The sequence below is a fragment of the Apium graveolens genome, chromosome 1 (assembly GCF_009905375.1).
Source record: "Apium graveolens cultivar Ventura chromosome 1, ASM990537v1, whole genome shotgun sequence".
In the NCBI taxonomy this organism is placed as follows: Eukaryota; Viridiplantae; Streptophyta; class Magnoliopsida; order Apiales; family Apiaceae; genus Apium; species Apium graveolens.
The window spans coordinates 150090897-150118531 of NC_133647.1; positions in this window are offsets into that span (position 1 = coordinate 150090897).

The following is a 27635-nucleotide window of genomic DNA, read 5'->3' on the forward strand; positions in this document are numbered from 1 at the left end:
CGTAACCTATATGGAGCAACCAGGAAGGGTTATAGATTGAAAAAGGAACAAGTGCTTAGGAAAAGGGTTATCAAACTATTCAGAGTTTGATGGAAGAACCACAATATGGAAAAAAATTTACTTGAGAGTTAGAAAGCGCAATGCTAAGAAAGTATCCCTATTCATTTTCTATCTGATTCCGGGACGGAATCCTTTTAAGGAGGGGAGACTGTAATAACCCCAGATTTTGGAATTTTTAAAACCCTTATGAATAGTGTTTTGTTGATTATGCTGAATAAGAAAACTTTTCATGCCACACTATGTAGGGGTTCTTTTATTGTTATTCTGAGATCATATTAGTACTCTTTATGATAAATGAGTGTATGTAAAGATCGCCAGAATCCAAATCCGAACACTTTGATTTTTCCCGAAAATCCACCAGATATCGAAAAAATTGAGTATAAGGTAACAGGATAAAAAGGATTTAAATTCAAGGATTTTAAGAGAGGGTCATAAAAGGAATATAATGTATTGAGAAAGGTTAAGGGAACCCAAGTAATAAGATCCCGGGTATGATCTCTCAAACGATAAACGAAAACAAAAGTTAAGCGAACCGTATAACAGATCAGCGATCATTAGCCAAGTAATTAGAAGCTAATCAAAGAGATTAGTGGGGATGATGTCATCAAACCAATAAGAAGAGGACAAAGGTGGGAGGGTGACATCACATGGTGACATAAGCATGACCAAGCAAAGTATATTGTTGGTTGAATTAGAACCACACAAAAGTTACCATGGTAAAAGGTAATAAAACAAAACAAAACAAATCCAAAACAACCAACCAAGCCAAAACATTTCATTTTCACCAAAAACAAAAAGCTATCTCACCATTCTTCATCAAAGCTCTCGGCTTTTTCTTCTTCTTCAAAGCAAGAAATTCAAAATCTTAGTTCCAAGCTTTGTTAATTAGCAAGGTAATTATCTAAGACTCCTTATGCATAGATATAGCTATCCTATAAGTTTGAGCTCCTAAATCATTCAAAATATCTTCCTAAAAATCATGGAAGAAGATGGCAAATAGTGCTTTTCAAGACCTAAAATTTTTGTTCTTGAGTTTTTGTTTAGATTAAGCTTGGATAAGGACTTTTAAGGGTGATTCCAAGCTAATTACTTGATTCTCCACTCTCCAAGGAAGGTATAACCCCTCCAAACCCTAACTTTACTTGAGTAATTAGGTTTAGTTTTGTTGTTATAATTCATGAGAGGCTTGATTGTTGTGTATGTAGAGGTTAGTGGGTTTTGTGAAGTTTTTGAAGTTATAATTCTTGGATTGTTGATTAATGAACTAAAGTATAGTTTAAATTCATGTTTGAGAATAGTATAAATTGATAATGTTGAGTTGTTGGGGATGTTATGGTGAAGTATGGATGGAGTTTTGATTGGGTTGTGATTGTGGGTTGATTTGGACTGGTTTAAATTTAGGAAATCGCGTAAACATAGCCGTCGTAATGTCCGATTTACTTTAGACTGTTTTTGTTCTTAACATTAGGACCCGTGAAATCACTGCTAGGTTTTGACCATTGCAATGATTAGATAGTTCATGTTACGAGCTTCGTTTTGATATGTGGTTCGTTTGAATCCGATGTACGGTTTAGGAGAAACGACCGTTTTAAGTAACGGCATTTCGCGAACGAACCATTACCCCTCGCCTTACTTTGAAACAGAGGTTAAAGACCTTAAAGGACTAATTGGAGTATGAAACATTTATGTAAAGTGTATTAGGCAGTTGGTAAGGAACTCGCGAAAGAATCGCCTTAAAACCCTTAATGGTTAATTTATTAAAAATGGTGGAGCCGAGGGTACTCGAGCGACTTAAGTGAATCGTTAAGCGCAAAAGCGAACGTTAGGGTCTAATTGGTCAAAGTATAGATTCATAAGTGACTTTGGTTTAATTCCAACTTATATGTTGTTTATAGGTTACCAGACTCGTCCCAAGCCATTTGTAACCCCCAGTCGCTCAGGCAAGTTTTCTATCCGTTATACTGTTGTTGTGATGTATACATATGTATATGCATTATCTTGTGATAGATGCATGATGGTTAATTAGAAAATTCTTGCGATATATTGTAGCATGTGATATGGTATATATGCATGCCTGTTTCGTATTCTTGATACATATATCTGTTGATTCAGTTGATAATACCTATGCTAGAGATAAGCGGTAATTTGCATATACCCTTAGTATAGGGGACCCAAAGGTGAACATTTTTCTAAAACCGGGAGTCGATGTTCCCGAGTATGATATATATATATATATATATTTATATATATATGAATAGTTTTCAAAACTATTATTCGAATAAGGTTTATTCGATAACTTTATTTTATTAATGAATATTATTTTGAATATTCATTCGAGGGCTTATGACCCCGTTTATTTTATTTATGAATATTATTTTGAATATTCATTCGAGGGCTTATGACTCCGTTTATTTTATCAATGAATATTATCTTGAATATTCATTCGAGGCCTTATGACTCCGACTAATTACTAATTATTATTCTTTATTTTATTAAGAAATAATGTATCGATAATCAAACTCGCTTTTGATTATTCAAATAAAGATAGTACTTTCGTATAAGTATATCTTTGGTTATTTAATATTCATTTCAAGCATAAGTTTTAAAAATTCTACTTCAATTATTTTTATAAAGATTATTCTTTATGAGAATATTATTTAAATAATAATATTCGGATATTTTCTAATAAATTGGGACTGATTTATTTCATTAAATCAGCACTACTCCAAACATTCTTAAAAATGTTTGCGAGCCTTCAAAATGATTTTAAAAGTTAGAACGGACCCCAAAACTCATTTTTTTATATATTTAAGATCTTCCTTTCAAAGGGGATTTAAATATTCGCTCAAAACCTGAGGGATCCGGCTCTGTGGTGTGTTTTATATTCGCAACCAGGTTGCTATTTTGATAAAAGAGTGTTGATTACTTACCCAATACTCGGGAAGTAAAATTCATGGAACAAGTTAATCCATTAACAGGCATCGCCTGGGAAATATCGGCGAGTTTCCCTTTCCAACTAGACACGACTTCTTGGTGGAGCCGTATCAACAAGTTTCTACTTGGGGAAAGTGGGGACGAGCTTTACGTTTCAGAGTCATGTATTTCATCTGAACTAGGAGTGGCGTAAGTGGTCGAGTGGTGCCGGCCCAGCCTTATTATATTGGCCCAAATGGCCTGGACGTTCCGGAAGACGGTACATTCCTTAGGAGTCCAGTGTTCGGTTGACAAGTAAATCCGACAGGTTCTCCTCTACATGTAGAAAATGGTGGGGTTGTACTACTACGACTGATCATCGTAAGTGGTCTTCCTGGCGCGGCAAACTCCCGTAATGAGTTCATCATCCAATTGGATATTTCTGCAACACTACCCAGAGCACTTCGATAGAAAGGCTACAGTTGGGTGATTGTTGAGTGTTGGCAGGGTCGAGTTTTCAAAATGATGTTTGCATCAAATGAATTATCTCGTACCTTTATTTTATTTTGAAGATATTTTAAAGATTGATTCTATACAAGTTTTGTCTTGTAGCTTAATCTATGGGATGAACTATTTATACATTGAACGGTGGTAGTTCAAGTAGTATTCGGAAAAGATATAAGTATATTGGAGTATCTTGTAACTTCATCTTTTAAACTTATATCTAGTAAATGATTACCTTGTGCATGTCAAAGATTTTCAGAAAAAAAACGTTGAGACAAGGTTAGATATATGAGATCAGCTTGCAACGATATTTTTATACAGTTGTAAACTGGAACTCTGTGGATGTTATACACGTCAGAGGATTTCAAATATTGTGAAAAGTATATATATATATATGTATATATATATATACTGAATATTTTGCGACTTGGTCGCATTAAGATATCAGCTTGGTTCATTTCTTTTGACCAAGACTTTCCTGAGTACTATGAGAATGCTCATATATTATTAATCATTATACATATTATTTTGGTGGGCTTGTTGATCACCCTTGCTTTCTTCTTTCATCACACAACAACAGAGAGAAAAGATGAACAGGACCAAGCTTCCAATTCGCAAGCGGTTTGGAAACGTTCCGCAGTTTTCTGGAAGTGTTGATGCCGCTGTAGCTGAGGTAGAAATTACCAATAGGCTAGACTTTCAACTTCTGATGTACCAGACTTATGTATCTATATGAATTGTAATAATGGCAAAGAAATGTAAAATTATTCAGAAACCTTTTTAAGGTGTAACGGTTTATAATTGTGGAATATAAGGACTTGTGATATCTTTGGGTATTCATCTCTGAGACTATAACTTGTGGTGTGTGTGTGTATATTGTGGGGTCACAGTACTCAGTAGTGGGTTGACTGTTAAGCTTAAGTACTGATAAGGGAAATGGAACTCGTGACAACCCGAATCCCCGACCCCGGATTTGGGGGCGTTACAGCTAGCGAGGATATGTCAAGCATAATCGAATGTCTAAGTTAGGGTGTTTCAACTTTGTTGGTTCTAGTCGGAAAGCCTAAGAGTTGGCGTTAGTTTAAAGATAGCCTAGTGGACAGTCGACGAGCTGACTAAGGTTCCAATCGAAGGACCTGAGTGTTGAAGTCGAAGCCAGGGTAATCTAGCAATTAGACATTAAAGCCTGAGCATCCGTGTCGGCTCAAGGTCAATCGATAATATTTGTAAAGCTCTGCAAGGCAAGTACCCCTGAACAAATCTTTTACAGTTAAGTACTCTATGAATAATTGTTGATTTAAATTTATGTACTGGAACATAACGTTTTAAGTTACGTATCCCCTGTGTTCAAATGGTTTTGTTAACTTGTGTTTTGGGGGAAAAGTAACTTCTGAAAATACCTATATCTAAACTTTAAATAAAATGATAATGTTTTGGAAAGTGTGATGTGATACAATGGTTTTGAAAAGAGATATGTAAGTGATTTGGAAAACTGGATAAAAATGATCAAATATTTGGATGAGTGTACGCAGGAGGCCCGTAACGGCCTGGAAGATAGCGTAAGAGGCGAAGTGGTTGTGCACCCTATTATAACCACCAGCCCAGCGAGACAGGGACCTAGCTAGTCTCCGAGTTCCGGAAAAAGTTTTCATAGGATAACCAAGATAGAGTTATCCTATAGAGATAGCCTGATCAGCTGTGTCACCAGGGATCAACAAAACAAACGTAGTAGTGTGCTGTGTACAAATACCAGAGTTTAATTCTAGCATGCCATTTTCATTTCCAAATCCACTATATAACTTACTTGTTCCGTTATGAAAATCACAAAGCCAAATCAGATACTTACGGATATGTGAAGATAGCTGATCAGGCTATCAACACTGGACGGCTCTCACTGCCATCCTATATACCTGTTCCGGAACTCAGAGACTAGCTAGGTCTCTAACCTGCTGGACTAATCGGTTATATAGTGCGCACAACCGAATTAGCCTCTTATGCCACCTCAATAGGCCTACTCTGGCCCCAATGTATCCCATATCTGACCGTTTTATCCAGTTTTCAAAAGACTTGTACCTATCTCATTTTCAAAATCATTTATTTAACCAGCACACATATAAAATCCAGTTCGCAAATCATTTCATTCGAGATAGGTACCTTGCGAAGTTACTTTTCCCCAAAACAATATGAAAACAGTGATTTATAACTACGGGGATACGCAACTTAAAATGTTTCTGTTCCATTATGAAAGTAAAACATTTAGCTATTCATATATACTGAACCATAAAAGAATGGTCAGGGGTACTTGCCTTGCAGAGTGTTACGACTATCTCTGATTGACCTTGAACTAACTTGGACACTCGGCTTTATCGCCTTACTATCAGACTATCCTGGATCTGACTTCAACATTCAGGTCCTCTTGGAACCTCGACACGCTTGTCGACTGATCACTTGGTTATCTTTAGTTCCACTTGACTTCTGGAGTCCTTCAACTAGAACCTACAGAGCCGAAATACCCTACGTTAGACATCTAGGTATGCTTGACATATCCTCGACACCAATTTGACCCAATGATATTCAAACCCGACTCGTAATTATATATATTATAATAGCACATGCAACAATTAGGGTTCACAATCTCAGAAATCGGTTCGGTGTTCATTTTCAGGAAATACGTATACTCGTCATTTTACGAAATTAGGGTTATTAAATTTTAACAGAACATTCACCACAACATACAATCATGTTCCGCACAGAATATATGTATATACTTATTTATACTCGTTTGACGTTCCGATAATTACAGGGTATGTCCCGAATTTCTGAATTTAATTTCCGAAAATTCGGGCAACACATCCTCTGTTTATCGGCCTACCCGTCGAACAACTCGACGTCAAATCACAACCAATCAATTCAGTCCAAACCAATCACGCAATCTACATTTCACAATTTCTCAACCACCGATTTAAATCAACTAATTATTATTATTATTCATATTTTATTTATTTATTTTAAAATATTAGGACTCAGAATTATATCATCACCGTCCACGGCGGCAAAATTTTGCGAGTACCCGATAAATTCCCGGGTTTCCAACGCGAAATTTCTCCGATTAATTAAAATTTTAATTTCACAAATATTAAAATAATTTTCATAAAAGAATAGCTACAATCAGAAAATATGAAACCAATGACCACGCGCCCACGCGCAATCAGAAAAGAAAGGAACCAGGCAGCAACAATAGTACACGATAGTCAACAGATAAAACAATTAACACCCGAATGAACCACATACATATATACACATAAGTATATATACATACACGGAGCTACAAGGCCAATCGGCGGCAACTCGCCGGAAGCCAAGGCGCGACCGCGGAGAAACGGAGGACAAGCACAGGGAAAAAGAATCTAAGGGAAACAAGGGTCCAGTAGAACAGGACTCAGGCGAGCGGCGGCAGTCGGAAAGGAATGCCGCACACATGCCACTGCCACCTCACTGGAGAACCGGCGGCAGCAGGTGGCCGGAAAAAGAAATAAAGCCCGACTGAGAACTTACCATTAATTAACTGAGAGAAGAAAGGAAACAAAAGGAAAGATTAGTTCCCCATCGGAAGAGAATGGAAAAGAAAAGGGAAGCTAAACCCCCCCACCCTTCTGATAAACCAACGAGCAAACAACACGTGGCCCAAACTGCATATAAATTGGACACGTAGCCAAAAGATAAATATAACCTTCTGACAGCTCGGTTTAACACGAAACTCGTAATTGATGAATCAAATCGCGCTTAAAACAATTTCATAAAATTAACGAACTAGCCTTAAAATATTATAAATATCCCGTAGTTTATAAATACATAAATTTCGTAATTTTAAAATAATTTTTGAAATACAGTTTATACCCGCTTTTAACAAATAAACGAATCAACGCGCGGGTGAAATAAATCACAAAAATTCCCGAAATAATTCTAAAATTCTCAGAATAATATGAACTTAATAAAATATAATTTTCATAATTTTTTAAGATTTCCATAATTAAATATGGATTTTACCATTAAACACACTCAGAAAATCATTTGAAAATAAATAATTAATGAAATATTGATTTCTCAATTTTAGAAAGTCCCAAAAATTATTATTGTAATTATAAAATTATAAAACCAATTTTAGAGATTATCCAAATATTTATGGAAATAAATCTGCAATTAAATCCACTTTTTAAAGTGGAACAGAACAATACCACTCACTATTTATTACACAAATAATCCCTATACATCCACAGTCACATATAAAAATAGTAACACACAATACACTGCTGACACTATCAATACACATATTTTATTTATTAATTATTTAATAATTACACATTTAAATAATAAAATATACGAGTCGTTATATTCTTCCCCCCTTAAAAAGATTATGTCCTCAGAATCCGATCTAACTAAACAATTGAGGATATTTGTCAAGCATATCTGACTCTAACCTTTCAGGTAGACTCTTCGACTCAAGGATTTATTCAACGCATACTCACTATAGACATAAAGTCATTACTAAGGACTCGCTCTTAATGATCGAGGATTTGGATCGATCATTCCACGCAGAATAAATTTGGATAAGAGCCCATTGGCTCCTAATCAATGGCTTGATTCCGAATCAGATACATATCACCTTAATATTGATGTGCAAGACACATTATATATATATATATATATAAATTGCAACTGCAGCAGCTACGTCAACTCATGGCAACTATACCTATATTTATCAATACCTGGAGTGATTCACTATATTGAGGACTCAACTTGTCCCTTCTGTTCAACTTAACCAATCTCTTTCAAGGTAAAACTTTCGCCTATACCTCGATCCTCATTCTATATATTCATATTCTCTCGATGCAAATCCACTTTCTCTTTTTGTCTATCCCGAGCTGTTTCAACTATTTTCTGAGTCAACACCACCACACTCTGAAGGTACTGAATTAATCCAGGATTTAACAATATCTCTACCCCACTTTCTCTCAATAGAGGGAGGACTCATGCTTATGTCCACACAACACTTCGCAAAGTAGTATTCTCTTACTAACAGGGTAACTATTATCATAGAAAACTTAATTCATGATAGGTGATTATCGTAGTTCACTTTTTAAACCCATCATATATATATTCTCCACGTGACTTATGTTGTCCGAATCATCTTCTCACTTTGATGCTCTGTCTAAGGATGATAAGTAATATTCATTTTCAATTTAATTTCCAACATTCGAACACTCTTTACTCATTTCCAGCAATTTAGGCTGGAAAGTAACCTCATATCTTCACTTCTTCTCATCTTCAGGTATTTAAACTTCACATTCCACTATTTCCTATTCTTTCATTAACTCCTCAAAGATCTTAATCACATTCAATCATTTCCTTCTGTGCAGGGCATCTGTTATTACACCGACTTTGCTTAGGTGATCTTTGATGAAATGATCGGAACCCCTTGTTTATCTCAGCTATAATTCATTCTGGAAAAATTTAACGTATAGTTTCTTCCCTTCTAATCTTCATAGGGAAATCCTTGAGCGTTCGACACAGACTTTCTTAATCTTTAAATAGCTGAGGATGTTATTAATAAATGTAATTCGCTTATCCAAGTACTCCTTATACACCATGTTCCTTAATTCTTTATACACAGCTGATACACTTGTTACTCCACATACTATCACCAGAACTTACAATGCTCATAATTCGTTCTAATCATAATCTTTGATACGTCCTCAAGCTGGATCTTAAGTCAATCCCGTAGAAATCACACACTCCTTGAATTAGGTCAAATAAGTAATTAATTCCTACTAGGGGTTATTTATTCTTATTCGTCATTTTATTAAACTCCCGATAATCATTACACAACCTCATAATTCCATCCTCTTTCCTAGCAACATCACTGGTGCACCCCGAGAGAATTATATCTGGTATGCTCACTTTCTTTCTAATAACTTTTATCATTATCAAACTAATTATTTCGTTCCATTGACCTCCAAAAACTTCAGGGCATTTATGTATTACTCAAAATTCCTCCAGCTTAAGTATTCTCTTATTCGTATCTTTACAGATGGTGGATCTACCTTATATCCTTAGCTTATCACTTCTTTTCTCGCATGATTGGAAGAATTCCTTATATTGCTTCTGTACACTTTACACTTTGCTTCTTCTGAAACCACCCATTGCCATAATACAGGACAACCAACTCAATCCTAATATCATATCAAACCCCTCTAACTCGGAGGGTGTCAGATCAACTGCAACTACGTCCAACTTCTAAACACTTAATTTCTTGTTTCTTTTGAAAGTTCTATCTCTAGCTGAGCTGGATGTTGACCCTTGGGGTGTAATATCTTTAATAACCATTCTACAACTCCTTGCAATATGGCCACTCTTCCATAATTGTGATACATAACTCCTACTTTTCTGGATTATATTCTGATGCATAATGACCCTTATGTCCATACTTGAAACATTACACATTCTTTTTGCACGAACCACTGCGTCTCCTGTCACAGGATTTGCAATCCTTTGCTCACTCGACTGACTGGGCGGGAGGAGAAGCAACTGAAGTAGCACTAGACCTACCCTGAGAAAAAATCTGTCTCAGGAATCTCGTACTCCTGCTTCGGCCAAACTGATTCTAAAATACTTGAATAGATTCTTCTTGATTTGCCTTGTCCCTAACACCACCAGACTTCCTTTTCTTATCGTTTTCTTCCTTAACAACCAACTTCTTGTCACCTTTCATTACCAGGGCGACTTGAACCATAGAGGAGTATATCTCGAGTTGCAACGCCACAATTCCTCTACAAATTTCAGGCTTCAACCCTTGTTGGAACCTCCTTGCCTCCTGACTATCCATACTTACATACTCAGGAACTAATCGGGCCAATTCTGTAAACTTGGCCTCAAATTCCAACACACTTTTTCCACCTTGTTTCAGTTCTAGAAACTCAATTTTTCATTTGACTCCGCACACAATCTGGGAAATACCCTTCCAACAACAACTCAGTAAACCTAGCCCATAAAACAGGGCCTTCTCATTCTAACACTCTAGTTGACTCCCACCAACAATTCACTTCATTTTTCAAGAAATAACTTACATAATCGGTCTTACAGTTATCACTTACTTGCACGAGGTTGAAAACTTCCTCCATTTCTTTTAACCACGCTCTAGCAGTTACTGGATTAGGTTCACTTTTAAACTCAGAGAGGTTAATATTCTGATAAGATTTGAAACAAACACTTGGGTTCACTCCTTGTTGTTGCTACTGCACCAGTAGTTGTTGTTGTTGAACCTGTTGGATTAGCTGCAACTGTTATTGTTGCTGCTTGCGCAACAAGTCTAGAATTTCATAATTAGACCCTCTACAATCTACTACTATTTTCTTAAGACCGGGTAACTTTCTTGGGTGGCATTTTCCTGGAATATATAAATGAATTTATTCAAAACATAGAAAAATGTTTAACAAAAGATATCACCGTTTAAACGGTGCACCTGTATCAGGAAAATGTTGCCCAATAAAATACTTGTGTCTTTAATACCGGGGCCCATTTACCAAAGAAATCTAGATTAATAGCATTAGCAATCACAGTAAGAATGACAGTAGCAGAATCAACAACAGTTCAGGGAACTAAAATACAAAGAAACTAAATACTATAGCATAGCTCCTCGATTCAACAACAACTGACCAACTTTCCGCCACTACTTAATTATCACATTAACACCAATCAGATATACTACGAGACTAATCTGGCTATATTAACCACCAAATTACCTAGAGCAAGCTGGTTAATCAAGTCAACTTAAGGAACACTAAACTCTTCCAGGCACCCTAGTCCAAAATTCAATCAACCTTTTCTACAGGGGTGATTTCTTATCACCCTCAAATGATCCATCAATGAGTTACCTTTCTCGAGGCTACAACTCCATCCTTAGATCCTGAACTCTCACGGTTACCATTACTCTTAAATAACACCCTGATATAAAGCTTTCCTTTTCCTGACAGTTACTTTGACTTCCTTTCAATAACGAGGACCCTCCAATCGCATAAATTCATTATCATAGAATATTAAAGGAAATTTCAACTCAAGGGAATCAAATAAGAAGAAACTGTGAAGAAGACATAGGTATAACTGAGAGCAACCATACAAGTACATAAGATGGCCAGTCTTAGTACCATACGGTCATAACACATAATTGGGTGGCGTCCCACCAGACCCTTTTGTCACATAGACAAATGGTCAATTCATATGCAATGTTTGCCCCAATCAACCGAAAAGTCACCGAGGAAAGAAACAATATTCAGATAAGAAATTCACAAATAGAAAAGAAAGAATCTGGTTTGTAAGGAGATCAACAGAACCCTAAGTAGCTTACCTCGGGTTCACAACTTTCTCACAAGAAAGATAAATAACTTATGGAATAAGAAATAATTACTCTGGAGATAAAATACATTTCAAGGAAGGAAATAAAAGAGTTCAAAGATATCACCTCCCGTTCTAATCCACCTTCACTACCAAACTTAGTCGTCATAACAGCCCCTGACTATTATCACGCTATCCGAACTCACCAAGGTCACACAATTAGTCTAATAACATTCCTTGACACAGAAAATACGATATTTAGAAATAACGTTGGCGTTTTCTCAGCTGGCACAACAAGAGCTCGCTCAATGCTGAATCCTCGCAATCAAACTCATTTTCTCGGGGGAAAACTAGAAATCTCTATCGAACGTTACTGATGATACATATACAAAGAAGACGTACTCTAGGTTAGGTCAGTTCCAGTCAATCCTCAATAAACGTCGGGGTTACATCTCTGAAACCCTTGACTAAACTCTTAGAGTCGCTCCTCTGATTGAGTTGCTGACTTACATCTATATATAAACCTTTCTTCACTCTTTTGACTCTACCCATAACCTAAATCAGAGACTCAACCCTGTAGCTCTGATACCAACTATGACGGCCTCAACCCTAGGGTCAGGAGTTGACGTCTCCGGCAACAATAATAAAAAACATAATATAATCCAAAGCATTAATTATACATAACCACGAACCCTTTACCAAGACCTTTTCCAGGTTTAAGTATGATTTAGGTTACAACTAGCACAACCCAACTTACAACAATCATCCTGACGCAGCTAATTTAATACAAGAACTCAATAGACCATCTTTTGTCCAACACAACTACCTCAAAGGAGCCTGACACGACAGGAGCTGGAACTCTTCCCTGACTACCGTGCAAGAATCTCCTAGGCATCTGCAATACATATAAAATATTCTGCAAGGGTGAGCAATTGCTTGCTCAATAATACCACTATATGAATAACAATAAAACAGTTTATGATCAAACAGTGATAGGAACAGGGATTATAGCTCGTTTACAAAACATGTAAAACATTCATAAACTGGATACTCAAAACTAGCATGCTTTCAACAAAACAAACATAGTAGTGTGCTGTGTACAAATACTAGAGTTTAATTCTAGCATGCCATTTTCATTTCTAAATCCTCTATATAACTTACTTGTTCCGTTACGAAAATCACAAAGCCAAATCAGATACTCACGGATATGTGAAGACAACTGATCAGGCTATCAACACTGGATGGCTCTCACTGCCATCCTATATACCTATTTTGGAACTCAGAGACTAGCTAGGTCTCTGACCTGCTGGACTAATCGGTTATATAGTGCGCGCAACCGAATTAGCCTCTTATGCCACCTCAATAGGCCTACTCTGGCCCCAATATATCCCATATCTGACCGTTTTATCCAGTTTTCAAAACACTTGTACCTATCTCATTTTCAAAATCATTTATTTAACCAGCTCACATATAAAATCCAGTTCGCAAATCATTTCATTCGAGATAGGTACCTAGCGAAGTTAATTTTCCCCAAAATAATTTGAAAACAGTGATTTATAACTACGGGGATACGCAACTTAAAATGTTTGTGTTCCATTACGAAAGTAAAACATTTAGCTATTCATATGCACTGAACCATAAAAGAATGGTTAGGGGTACTTGCCTTGCAGAGCATTACGACTATCTCTAATTGACCTTGAACTAAATTAAACACTCGGCTTTATCGCCTTACTATCAGACTATCCTGGATCCGACTTCAACGTTCAGGTCCTTCGCTTGGAACCTCAACACGCTTGTTGACTGATTACTAGGTTATCTTTAGTTCCACTTCACTTCTGGAGTCCTTCAACTAGAACCTACAGAGCCGAAATACCCTACGTTAGACGTCTAGGTATGCTTGACATATCCTCGACACCAATTTTACCCAAAAATATTCAAACCCAACTCGTAATTATATATATTATAATAGCACACGCAACAATTAGGGTTCACAATCTCAGAAATCGGTACAGTGTTCGTTTTCAAGAAATACGTATAATCGTCATTTTACGAAATTAGGGTTATTAAGTTTTAACAGAACATTCACCACAATATACAATCATGTTCCGCACAGAATATATGTATATACTTATTTATACTCGTTCGACGTTCCGATAATTACAGGGTATGTTCCAAATTTCTGAATTTAATTTCCAAAAATTCGGGCAGCACCTCCTCTGTTTATCGGCCTACCCGTCGAACAACTCGACGTCAAATCACAACCAATCAATTCAGTCAAAACCAATCACGCAATCTACATTTCACAATTTCTCAACCACCGATTTAAATCAACTAATTATTATTATTATTATTCATATTTATTTATTTATTTTAAAATATTAGGACTCAGAATTATATCATCACCGTCCACCGCCCGCTCATTGAATTTCATCGCGGACGGCGGCAAAATTTCGCGGGTACCCGATAAATTCCCGGGTTTCCAACGCGAAATTTCGCCGATTAATTAAATTTTTAATTTCACAAATATCAAAATAATTTTCATCAAAGAATAGCTACAATCAGAAAATATGAAACCAATGACCACGCGCCCACGCGCAATCGGAAAAGAAAGGAACCAGGCAGCAACAGCAGTACACGATAGTCAACAGATAAAACAATTAACACCCGAATGAACCACATACATATACACAAATAAGTATATATACATACACTGGAGCTACTAGGCCAATCGGCGACAACTCGCTGGAAGCCAAGGCGTGACCGCGGAGAAACGAAGGACAAGCACAGGGAAAAATAATCTAAGGGAAACAAGGGTCCAGAAGACCAGGACTCAGGCGAGCGGCGGCAGTCGGAAAGGAACGCCGCACACGCGCCACTGCCACCTCACCGGAGAACCGGCTGCAATAGGTGGTCGGAAAAAGAAATAAAACCCGACAGAGAACTTACCATTAATTAACTGAGAGAAGAAAGGATACAAAAGGAGAGATTAGTTCCCCATCGGAAGAGAATGGAAAAGAAAAGGGAAGATAAACCCCCCCTTCTGATAAACCAACGAGCAAACAACACGTGGCCCAAACTGCATATAAATTGGACACGTAGCCAAAAGATAAATATAACCTTCTGACAGCTCGGTTTAACACGAAACTCGCAATTGACGAATCAAATCGCGCTTAAAACAATTTCATAAAATTACCGGATTAGTCTTAAAATATTATAAATATCCCGTAGTTTATAAAAACATAAATTTCGTAATTTTAAAATAATTTTTGAAACGCGGTTTATACCCGCTTTTAACAAATAACCGAATCAACGCGCGGGTGACATAAATCTCAAAAATTCCCAAAATAATTCTAATATTCTCAGAATAATACGAACTTAATAAATATAATTTTCATAATTTTTGAAGATTTCCATAATTAAATATGGATTTTACCATTAAACACACTCAGAAAATCATTTAAAAATAAATAATTAATGAAATATTGATTTCTCAATTTTAGAAAGTCCCAAAAATTATTATTGTAATTATAAAATTATAAAACCAAATTTAGAGATCATCCAAATATTACACAAATAATCCCTATACATCCACAATCACACATAAAAATAGTAACACACAATACACTGCTGACACTACCAATACACATATTTTATTTATTAATTATTTAACAATTACACATTTAAATAATAAAATATATGAGTCGTTATAGTATGGGAACTGGAGTCTCAACAGAAACACTGTCTTCAGAACTTGAGAAAGACTCATTATGTTCTGACAACACAACAGTGTGTGAAGCAACTGGAGATTCAGGAACAACTTCATTTAATTCTGAGCATCAGAATTTATCTCCAGTATTAGTGTAGATGGTATCTCAGCATTTAAAATTGGATAATGAGTTGGAGATTGTTGAGCTGCTGTAGATGGAGCTTCCAGATAAAGAACATTTGGTATATTCAACCTTTGAAGATCAATTTCAGGACTTAATCCTAAACCTTCAACTGTTGTCGCTCTGACCGGAGAAACAGTAGGAGTAATCACTGTATCAGGAACAGTGTCTTGGGCTTGAGCTGGAAGGGCTTCAATGATAATTGGCTCTTTTGAGATCAGAGATTCCCGATCCCCTTCCTGAGCTTCGTCAGTATCTTCTGAAGGAGATTTAGCATTATACCTCTTTGCCCTCATATTCTTCAATCTCCTTGTCAATGAAGGAGTTTCTGTTGCAGCATCAGAGCTTATAGTTTTCTTTTTTAAAGTATCAGAACTTTGAGCTGCAGTTTCTTTCTGAGAAGTAACATTCTCAGCTTCAACTGTCATAGGTTCTGTAGCATGAACCTGTGCTTCAGCTGTGTCCTCTTCACTATCAGATTTATCTCTGAGAATCATCTTCCTTCTCTTTTGTGGAGGTTAAGGAACAGACTTTGCCCTCTTAGAAGGTTTGGAAGATGAAGGTCGGATGGTATGTGATGATGGTTGAGATGTTTGTGTTGGTTTGAAATATGTTCTGATAGTTGGTTGTGGTTGTGGTTGAGAAGTGTGAGGTGTTTGGGTAGTGGTGGTGGGTGTTGATGGTTCAGCTTCAGATGGTTGAACATCTGGATAGAGTGCAGTGTATGTAACTGGATCATAGGTTATTAAGGCTTGTTTGACAGATAAAGGAATTTGGAGGGGTCTTAACACAGCCTTCTTATTATCAGTAGATAATAAGTCATTAAAAGCTCTTTTAGCTAGTCTAAATGGTGGAATTAATTCACTGGCTAATTGGGGCTTATCGGTACAACAAAAACTATAAATAAGCTGACAAAATCTAGCAAAATAGACAGTATTCCTATCTTCAGTCATCATATCCCCAATAAAGCCTAAAATAACACTTGCATAATCAAAATTAGTTTGATTAATGAGAGCATACCCGATTTGTTGACTGAGTATAGGGATTGCATCGAAATTAGAACATTTGTTGGCGAAGGCCTTTGTGATGCAGTCAAAGAAGAAACTCCATTCCCTCCTTATGTAAGGTCTCTTCAATTGACCAAGCTTTGCCAATGTCTTTTCATACCCCAGACTGGCCATCATCTGTTGAAGAACTGGCTCCTCAACAGTCGATTAAATGCAATTCTCAGGTAGTTGCAATGCTTGGCGAACTGTAGCCAAAGTCACGACATGCTCATCATCCCCTGTTGTAAAGCTGATACTTGGAGACCCATGAGCACCATTATCATCATATATGCCACGTCTCCAAAACTCCAGCACTTGAGTTCCAGAGATTGCTTCAGGTTGGGTCAAAGCATACCCAATATTAGAATTCGCTAGGAAATCCTGAATAAAGTGAAATTCCGATGGAGCTTCAGCCTTGCTAAGAATAGACGAGTAGTTGTTAGGAACAAACTTAGCTCCATTGAAAATCAAGTCTTTTGGTGCCATCTCTGTAAGAAATTAAGTGAGAAAATAGATTGCTTGAAAGGTGTTTGTGAAAATGCCTGTAAGAAAAACTGCTTCAGAGAATATTAGTGGGTGAGAGAAAATAAGAGAGATGAGAGAATAAGAAAAATAGGTAAAAGATTAGAAAATCTTTTAACTCTCTTATTTATACAGCCCATGTGATAACAGTTAATTTTTTAAGCATGGCAGACAATTTACACCTGGAAATGTGTGAACAGTCAGTAAAAAGTTAAAACAGGAGTTAATGGGCACGGGAAATAAGCAATAATTATTGTGCACATGGAGTTTTTCAGGACAAACACATTTACCACTAACCCAAATAATTATGAATGTTTTCATCTCACCTAATTATATTCTGATTAAATATGACTGTTTCAGTATTTACCATAAATAAGTCAAGTAAAGAATAATACCACGTAAGCATCAGAGTTTCCATCAGGATTTAATATCAGAACTTTAACTTATATCAGATTTTAACAGTCATCAGAATATGGCTTCTTTACTCAAAAAGTGAATATCTTTTTCTGTGATTCTTCATACAAATACTGACTTGATTCTTCAGAGTTTAATCATCAGAACTTTCATCAGAATTTGTCCTCAGAATTTATGCAAATGACACTTAATTATTTGTCGGGAACAACTTAATCACCACAGTAATTTTCATCAATTATACGGAGTGAAAGTGTGTGCATTCAACAGAATATCAGATAAAGATTAAAGTCTGATAAACTTCAGACATCTTAGAAATAAGGCATAACTGAGAAAAGTGCTTAAAATCTGTCATTTAACATGAAGTCTACTATAGAACAAATTTATGCTAGAGTCCACCTCAACTGTTTGTGCTCATTTTATGCATCTTTTGAAATTTCTTTTTATAGTGGCTTCTCAGTGTAAGTGAGTCAGAACTGCTTATCAGAATTTATGATATTATCAGAGTATTTCTCCAGTAATCAGAGAATGTGAAAAGTCGCCAAGAAAAATTCATTTTCTTTTCTAATGCATATTACTTAATACAAGCAATGCACTTGGGTCTTCCCTTCCACATATTTACTCTAGATCTCAAAGGAGTACCTGACTTTTATTTTCTTTTCTTTTCTTTAGATAAGTGAGGCTTATCAGCATTTAGGTTCATCCTTAAGATTTACTGACATCAGAATTTGATAGATAAGAAGCAAGAATCTAGTTTTTGACTTAGTAATAAGATACACAAAGTAAACTTGACTAAGCTCAGTATTAGAATTTGCTTGTGTTAATGAGTTTCCACATAAACAACTAATTCAAACATGGGATTTTTAGTATATTAAAGACTACTAGGTTAGCATCTAGCACAGTTATCCTCATTGGATTGAATAGTCACAGAACATTCAAAATACTTATCAGAGTATATAGATCCACATCAGATAATAATCAGCATTTAATAAATTTCAATTAAAGCACAGATTACATGAAGATAAGAAAATATGTAAACACTGATCATAAAGTCTGATGTAAGAGAACAAAAACTAAGCAGATTTAAAGAAAAAACCTGAAACCATTCCAAGTTCATTTACCAGTCTTCACATGTTCATTTACCAGTCTTCACATAGTGGTTTTGTGAAGATATCTGCTAGTTGTTGATCTGTTGGAACAAAATGCAATTCTACTGTACCTTTCATCACATGTTCCCTTTTGAAATGGTACCTAATGCTGATGTGCTTTGTCATTAAGTGTTGAACTGGATTATATGTCATAGCAATTGCACTTTGATTATCACAATAAATAGGTATTTTAGAAAATTCTAACCCATAATCCAGTAACTGATTCTTCATCCAAAGAATCTGTGCACAACAGCTTCCTGCAGTAATATATTCTGCTTCTGCAGTTGATGTGGAAATTGACTTATGTTTCTTGCTAAACCAAGAAACCAATTTGCCTCCAAGAAATTGGCAGCTTCCACTAGTGCTTTTCCTGTCTATTTTGCATCTTGTAAAATTTGCATCTGAGTAACCTATTAGCTTAAAATATGATTCTCTAGGATACCACAATCCTAGATCAGCTGTAACCTTAAGGTACTCGAAAATTCTTTTCACAGCTATTAAGTGAGGTTCTTTTGGATCAACCTGAAATCTTGCACAAAGACAGGTAACATACATGATATCAGGTCTACTTGCAGTTAAATAGAGTAAAGAGCCAATCATACCTCTATAGTTAGTAATATCTACTGATAAACCAGTATCTTTATCTAACTTGGTTGCAGTGGCCATGGGAGTGGATGCAGTTGAACAATCTTGCATTCCAAATTTCTTCAGTAAATTTCTGGTGTACTTGGATTGATAGATAAAAGTACCTTCTTCATTCTGCTTGACTTGAAGTCCCAGAAAATAGCTGAGTTCTCCCATCATACTCATTTGATATCTTGACTGCATTAGCTTTGCAAACCTTTCACAGAGTTTGGCATTTGTAGAACCAAATATGATATCATCAACATATATATGTACCAAAAGTAGGTCATTTCCATTGTTGAGGTAGAACAATGTTTTATCAATTGTACCTCTGTGAAATCCACTTTCCAGAAGGAATTGAGCTAAAGTCACATACCATGCTCTAGGAGCTTGCTTAAGGCCATAAAGTGCTTTGTCAAGCCTATAGACATGATTTGGAAATTTTGAATCTACAAAGCCTGGAGGTTGTTCAACATACACCTCTTCTTCCAATTCTCCATTGAGAAAAGTACTTTTTACATCCAATTGAAAGACTTTAAACTTTTTGTGAGAAGCATAAGCTAAAAAGATTCTTATGGCTTCTAATCTAGCAACTGGTGCAAATGTTTTATCATAATCAATACCCTCATGTTAAGAGTAGCCTTTAGCAACCAGCCTTACTTTATTCCTTGTAATTATGCCATCACTGTCAGTTTTGTTTCTGAACACCCATTTTGTGCCAACTACTGATCTGTTCTTTGGTCTTGGCACTAGGGACCAGACTTTATTTCTTTTAAATTCATTTAACTCTTCCTGCATTGCTTGCACCCAATCAGCATCTTGAAGAGCTTCTTCCACTTTCTTTGGTTAAGTCTGAGATAGAAAAGAATGATAGAGACATTCATTTGATGTTGTAGTTCTAGTTCTGACACCTGCTTTAGGATCTCCAATTATTAAGTCAGGTGTATGTGATTTGGTCCACTTCCTTGCAGATTGAAGTTGACTTCTAGAACTGGATCCTCCCCCAAGATCCATACTGTCTCCATCAGCATTTTCTGATGCTCCCCTTGTAGTTATGCTCTCTGACTTCAGAATATGACTTGGATCCTTCAGGATTTGAAGTATCAGAGTTTCCAGAATTATCAGAATTAGATAAATCAGAACTTGAAGAGCTAGTGACAGGTTCTGATGCTTCTTGAGAATCTTGAGATGTGGTACTGGACAGGTGCATTTTCCTTTGGAGTTATTACCACAGATTCAATGACATCAGTACTTACAGGATCAGAGTATAAGTCATCAGAATTTACAGAATCAGAATTTAAGTCTTCACTTTCAAATCTCAGCTAATCATGATCATTGAAATCTTCAAGTCCGGTAATTTTCTTATTGTGGATATGTTGTGAACTTGATGATTTCATTAACAAAACACCTTAGTAGATTTTACTTAGTGTAAAATGTAGCACTCGATGGATAAGGAATATAGTCCCAACGGATGACTCAATATATTCCCGACGGATGATGATCAATTATCCATCAAGTGAGTAGCTTATGTAATAATTAGTCTGTAGCGCATTTCTGTATACACCTTGTTTAGATTCTGTAGTAGCACTCAAGTCATGTTGACTTTAATTAGATATGTAGAATAGGTTGATTAATTGTACATAGATGATGTCTTGTAATTCTGTATAAATGAAATGAAGTCAAGTGCCAGATTGCTACCCGACGGATAAACAACAATGCCACTCGACGGATGATCAACTAGGCAACCCGACGGATGATCATGTACCCGACGGATGATCAATTCAAACATCAGTTGACAGTGACAATACAGTCACATGCGTTGAGTGTATGCAAAAGGAATGTGGAAGCCTATTCAACTGGGTTTTAGAGAACAAAGAAGCATTGCCATTTCCATGCTATTATGAAGATATTCAAAGATGCTGGAATAGAGTAATGAAGCAACATAGTATTAGACTTGATAGGTTTTGTTTTATTATCTTGTCTTATTACTTTGTAATCTTGGTCATATATAAACCAAGAAGTAGCAAATAGAACAATAAGAACACTAAGCAAGAAATTCTTAGAGAAATATTTGTAAGCTGTATTTTTAGCATTTCTCTGCAAACTTAGTTGTTCATATTTGTAAGCAGCTGTGAGCAAATCTTGCTACACAGAGTTCTCTTGATATAATATATATCTCTGGTGGATACATTCAAATCCACCAGAAAGTTTTTAAAGACTTGTGTTTTTAATTACTTGTGTTTTGATCCATTCCAAGTTATTATTCCGCACTTTACAAATCAATTCACACAGATATATATTTTAAGTTAGAACATTTTTAAACCAAGAAAAAGTTTCAAAAATTCCATTCAACCCCCCTTCTGTAATTCTTGTTGCATTGTTAGGGACTAACAATTGGTATCAGAGCAAGCTCTTGATAAACAAATAGTTTAAATATCACAACAAAACAGTAAGATGAACAAGAAGGATGTTGGAGTCAAGATTCCTTTTCTGGACAAAGATAAATACCATCACTGGAAGGTAAAAATGCATCTTCACTCACTTTCTCAAGATGAGGCCTATGTAGATTGCATAGAAAGATGCCCTCATGTACCAATGAGAGCTACAACTGGAAATGAGCCATATGTCCCCAAGCCAAGGCATGAATGGTCTGATCCCGATATTGAACAAGTCAGGAAGGATAAGAAGGCCATGAATATTCTGTTCAATGGAGTTGATGGTGACATGTTTGACAACATCATCAATTGTAAAACTGCCAAGGAAGTTTGGGATACTATACAGATTATCTGTGATGGCACTGAACAAGTTAGAGAAAACAAGATGCAGTTACTAATTCAGCAATATGAGCACTTTCATAGTGAAGATAGTGAGTCTCTCACTGACATTTTTAGTAGATTTCAAAAACTACTAAATGCTCTGAAGTTGCATGGAAGGATCTATCAGACAAAAGACTCTAATCTTAAGGTCCTTAGATCTCTTCCAAATGAATGGAAACCTATGACAGTCTCATTGAGAAACTCTCAAGATTACAAGGAGTTTACTTTGGAGAGACTGTATGGCATCCTGAAAACTTCTGAGCTTGAAATAGAGCAAGATGAGTGGATGGAGAGAGGAAAGAAGAAAGGAGGATCCATTGTACTAGTTGCTGAGTTAGAGAAAGAGAAGGAGATGAAGATGGAAGCTGTTGAATCAACTTCAAAGGTCTGTGAAAACAAGGGCAAGGGGCTGGTAGCAGAAAATGAAGATTCTTTGAGCCAAGATGACATGGAAGATATTGATGAACATCTAGCATTTCTTTCCAGTAGATTTGCCAAGCTCAAGTTCAAGAAGAACTTTGGAGCAGCTAAGCCAAATAGAAACATGGTGGATAAATCAAAATTCAAATGTTTCAAATGTGGCTTGGCAGGGCACTTTGCCGGTGAGTGTAGAAAGTCAGATTCCAGCAAGAAAAAGTTTGAGCCTGTGGATTATAAATATAAATACTTTGAGTTGCTCAAAGAAAAGGAAAGGGCTTTCATTACATAAGAAAATGTCCGGGCAGCAGATGGTCTGGATGAGGATGAGGATGTCAGCTATGTCAATCTAGCCCTAATGGCCAAGTCTGATGAAATAGAGACAAGTTCTTCAAGTAATCAGGTAATCATCACTAACCTTGCAAATCTATCCAAAGCTGAGTGTAATGATGCAATAAATGACATGTCTACAGAATTATATCATTTGCGTGTTACACTTAAGTCTCTTACTAAGGAAAATGCTAAAATCAAAGAAAACAATTTGTTTTTAAGTGAGAGGAATAATGTGGTAGAGTCTCAGTTCATTGAATTTAAAAAATTGAGAATTGAATGTAAAATTGCTAAGGATGAATTAACTGAGTCCTTGAAGAAAGAAGAGATCTTGAAGAAGCAGCTTGAACGAGAACATGAGGTGATTAAGGCATGGAAAACATCTAGAGATGTTCATGCTCAAATCACCAAAGTTCAAGGTATTGAGTCCTTTTGTGATGCAGCCTGGAAGAAGAATAAGGAGAAGCTGGAATCCAATTTGGTTGAAGGATTGCTAACAGGATGAGGGTCATCCGTCGGATAATAAAAAGGGTTATCCGTCGAGCGATATAAATCCTTATCCGTCGACTGTGAGCAAGCTTGTGAGTAAAGCCAAACTTATTAAGTTAAATGACAAATATGGATCAGTTTCCAAGAATTTTGTTCCAGGAGAATCCAGTCAAGTGAAGAAGGAGAAAAAGGCTAATGTTGGTCATATGACTGTCAAGCAATTGAGTGACAGACTGGAAAAGATTGAGGTTAAAACAGAGGCTAAAAAGAAAAATAATAGAAATGGTAAAGTAGGAATTAACAAGCATAACAACTACACACCTGATAAATATGGTCCTAGAAAAATCTGTCAAGTGTGGTAGTGTAAATCATTTGTCTGTTAACTGCAAAACTGTCATGCCTACTTCCATATATGTGCCACCTCATTTTCCCAACATGAGTGCCATGCCTTCTATGCCTATGAACGTTATGTCTGCACAGAATATGAATGCACAATTTACTAATATTCCATTTGCACCTAATCTTTATTATGCTGCATTTAGTATGCCACAAATGCCATTTAGCATGCCTTGCTGGAATAACATGTTTACTAATAGCATGCCATTTCCTGTTAATCAAAATATGCATGATAATTTTGTTGTAATGAATGGTTTCAAAGGTTCAACTCATATGACTAAGGATGAATCTGATATCCCTAAGTCAAATGAGATAAAGCCTAAGAAACAGAAAAAGAAAGCTAACAAGGCAGGACCCAAGGAAACTTGGGTACCAAAATCAACTTGATTTGATTTTGATGTGTGCATGGAAACAGAAAGAATCTATGGTACTTGGATATTGGCTGTTCAAGACACATGACTGGTGATTCTACCCTGCTCACAGAGTTCAAGGAGAGAGCTGGCCCAAGTATTACTTTTGGAGATGACAGCAAGGGTTATACTGTGGGATATGGCTTGATTTCAAAAGACAACGTCATCATTGAAGAGGCTGCCTTAGTGGATGGTCTCAAGCACAATTTTTTGAGTATCAGCCAGCTTTGTGATAAAGGCAATTCAGTAACCTTCTACTCCGAAGCCTGTGTTATGACAAACAAGAGGAGCAACAAAGTGGCTCTCACTGGTGTGAGAAAAGGAAATGTGTACCTAGCTGACTTCAACTCATCAAATGAAAAATCTGTTACTTGTCTTCTCAGCAAAGCAAGTCAGGATGAAAGTTGGTTATGGCACAAGAAGCTTTCCCATTTAAACTTCAAGACTATGAATGAACTAGTAAAGAAAGAACTGGTTAGAGGCATTCCTCAAGTGGAGTTTTCTAAGGATGGACTGTGTGATGCTTTCTAGAAGGGAAAGCAAATTAAAGCATCATTCAGAAAGAAGCTTGATTCAACAATTGAAGAACCTTTGCAACTGCTACACATGGATTTGTTTGGACCAGTCAATGTGTTGTCCATTTCAAGGAAAATATTTTGCCTAGTAATTGTAGATGATTACTCAAAGTTCTCTTGGACGTATTTCCTAAAGTCTAAAGATGAGGGTAGTGAAATCATCATCAATCACATAAGGGAAGTCAATAATCATCCTGATTTCAAAGTTAGAAGAATCAGGAGTGACAATGGAACTGAGTTCAAGAATTCTGTCATAAGAGAATTTTGTGAAGAAGCAAAATGGAGTAGTAGAAAGGAAGAACAGATCACTTAATAAAGCTGCTAGGACAATGCTTGAAGAATCTAAATTACCAACATATTTCTGGGCTGAAGCTGTAAATACTGCATGCTACACTCAAAATATTTCTCTGATCAATCAAGCAAAATGCATGACTCCTTATCAATTGTTCAAGAACAAGAAGCCAACTCTAAATTTTCTTCATGTCTTTGGCTGCAAATGTTATATCTTGAGAAATCAAACTGATCAGAATGGGAAGTTTGATGCTAAAGCAGATGAAGGAATTTTTGTTGGATATGTTGTTGGTAAAGAATATAGAGTCTACAATCTAAGAACCAACATTGTTGTGGAGTCAATACATATTGTGTTTGATGATAAAAAGATTGAAGGACTGCAAGATGGAGATTACCATGAGAGCCTCAAATTTGACAATGTGGAGATGGTTAGTGATGACAGTGATGATGAAAGTGATCAAGAAATAATATCAAAGGATAATGCAGAAAAATCTACTACCAATGAAGCACAAAATTCAACATCTGTTGAGTTGCATAATGCTTCATCCATCGGGAGACAATTTGCCTTATCCGTCGGGAGACAACCAGCCTTATCCGTCGGTACTCAAAATTCACCATCCGTCGAGTTATTAAAAGAAGCTGGGAGTCAGAATAGATCACTTACAGAAAGCTCCCCTCTCTAAAATCAAAGATCCATTAACTCAGGGGGAGTTTCTAACAATCAAAACTCAATCACAAATCAAGACAACAATGAGGCCTCTTCATCAAGAGCTAATCTACCTCAACAAAGGAAATGGACAAAGGATCACCCCTTTGAGCTCATCATTGGTGATGTATCTTCTAGAGTATAAACAAGAAGAGCAACTCAAGAAGAATGTCTATACAACAGCTTTCTTTCTAAGGAAGAACCAAAGAAGGTAGAAGAAGCTTTGTTGGATCCTGATTGGATTTTAGCTATGCAGGAGGAGCTAAACCAATTTGAGAGGAATAAGGTATGGAAGCTGGTGCCCAAGCCTAAAGGAAAGAATCATATTGACACTAAGTGGGTATTCAGAAACAAGATGGATGAAAATGGCATAGTTGTCAAGAATAAAGCTAGATTGGTTGCTAAGGGCTATTGTCAACAAGAAGGAATGGATTTTGATGAAACATTTGCTCCTGTTGCAAGACTTGAAGCCATCAGAATCTTCTTAGCCTATGCAGCCCATGCCAATTTTAAAGTCTATCAAATGGATGTCAAAAGTGCCTTTTTGAATGGAGATTTGGAGGAGGAAGTCTATGTCAGTCAGCCTCCTGGTTTTGAAGATCCAAACTTTCCAGAATATGTTTACTATCTTTTGAAAGCACTTTATGGACTGAAGCAAGCACCTAGAGCCTGGTATGACACTTTGTCAAAGTTTCTTTTAGAGAATCACTTCAATAGAGGTACTGTAGACAATATCCTTTTCATTAAAAATGTTAATGGCTCTAGTATACTTGTTCAAATTTATGTAGATGACATTACTTTTGGCTCTACAGATGAAAAACTTTACAAAAAGTTTTCCAAATTGATGCAAAGTAAGTATGAAATGAGTATGATGGGAGAACTAACTTACTTTCTTGGTTTGCAAGTTAAGCAAGTTAGTGATGGAATATTCATTAGTCAAACTAAATACATTTATGATCTTTTAAAGAAGTTTGATCTAATGGATTACACATCTGCAAAAACTCTCATGGCCACTGCAACTAAGCTTGAATTAAATACTACTGAAAAGTCTGTGGATATTTCAAGTTATAGGGGCATGGTTGGCTCACTTCTGTACTTAACAGCTAGTAGGCCAGATATAATGTTTGCTACATATTTGTGTGCTAGATTTCAGGCTGATCCTAGAGAATCTCACTTAGTAGCTATTAAGAGAATTTTCAGATATCTCAAGAGAACACCAAAACTTGGCATTTGGTACCCTGGAGATTCTGGTTTTGATCTAACTGGTTGTTCAGATGCAGATTATGCAGGTTGTAGAATTGATAGAAAAAGTACAACAGGAACCTGTCAATTTCTAGGAAACAAGCTTGTGTCCTGGTTCAGTAAAAAGTAAAATTCAGTTTCTACTTCTACAGCTGAAGCTGAATATATTGCTGCTGGCAGTTGCTGTGCACATATTTTGTGGATGAAAAACCAATTGCTAGACTATGGTATGCAAGTGGAAAGAATTCCCATTTTTTGTGATAACACAAGTGCAATTACCATCACTGAAAATCCAGTACAACATTCAAGGACAAAGCACATTTTGTTCCAAGTGAAAAGCAGCTTGCAGATATATTTACCAAGCCACTGGATGAATCCACCTTTTCAAGGTTGGTAAGTGAGTTAGGTATGCTAAATTACTCTTAAATCTTTTCAGATAATTTGCAAGTTGTTATGGAGC